This window comes from Protobothrops mucrosquamatus, unplaced genomic scaffold, assembly GCF_001527695.2.
Source record: "Protobothrops mucrosquamatus isolate PMUCROS unplaced genomic scaffold, P.Mucros_1.0 scaffold1566, whole genome shotgun sequence".
Classification (NCBI taxonomy): Eukaryota; Metazoa; Chordata; class Lepidosauria; order Squamata; family Viperidae; genus Protobothrops; species Protobothrops mucrosquamatus.
Window position 1 is genome coordinate 350,694 of NW_015387733.1, and position 1,214 is coordinate 351,907.

The window sequence follows — 1,214 nt, forward strand, 5'->3', positions numbered from 1 at the left end:
TCCAGATCGGAATCTTATAATTTAATCCATAATAATACTTCTTCCACACTCGAAGTAAAGCACTTCTCAAAATATGAGCCTTAAAAATTCTATCTACTTTTTTATCATAAATTAAATATGCCTGCCAACCAAATAACAAATCCCATCCTTCAAGAGAAAGAATATTTCTATTTGTCAAATTTAACCAATCACTAATCCAAGATACAGAAGGATCTTGATAGATTTGAACATTGGGCCCTATCTAACAAACTGTAACTGTCATAAATAAGATTTAGTTGCCAAGCGTCTGGATTTTGATCACATGACCATGGGAATGCCGCAACAGTTATAAGTGTGAAAAACAGTCATAAGTTATTTTTTTCAGTGCCATTGTAACTTCTAACGGTCACTAAATGAACTGTTGTAAGTCGAGGACTACTTGTATTTTAGTTTGGCTGTACTGAATGCTAGGCATTGAAGTCCAACATAACTGGACAACATCACCACACTAGAAAAAATTATTACAATTATTATGTATTTTAGCTACTAATTCAAACAGTGAGTTTTTATTTATTTCCTCATATACACACATATACATACATACATACATACATACATATACATACATAAATACATACATATATATATAACTTATACAATAATAAAATGAATAAAAACCCATAGAAGCCAGAAAAATCATAAAGATGGCCCTTAATAATTTTGTTGTGAGTTATACAATGACAATATTCTATTCTATTTTATTCTGTTCTGTTCTGTTCTAATATAACCAGAATATGGGTCCACCACCTGACCTAAGGTCTCAAGGTATTTCTTATAATATCTCAATTATGTTCCACCAAGTCAGTGTCAACTCTTAGCAACCATATAAATAGAAAAAGAAGAGACATGTTTCTTTGCTCTAGGTAAGTAGATAGATCTGCTGGCCACTATGATATTCTCCACATTTGCTGGCATTATTTGGTTAGAACCTTCACTGATTCTTCATTCATTGAGCAGGGTCCACAAGATTGTCTGGGACGCTACACATCCTCTTTACAACCTGTTTTCCTTGTTACCTTCTGGGAGGAGGCTCCATGGTATCCGAAGCAGAATATCCAGATTCAGTCACAGCTTTGTGCCATACAGTATTAACCTTATGACCTCTAAAGCTTCCTCCTTCCATTATGTATTCAAGATGGACAGTGATTAATATTTATATGTTACTTATATATAAG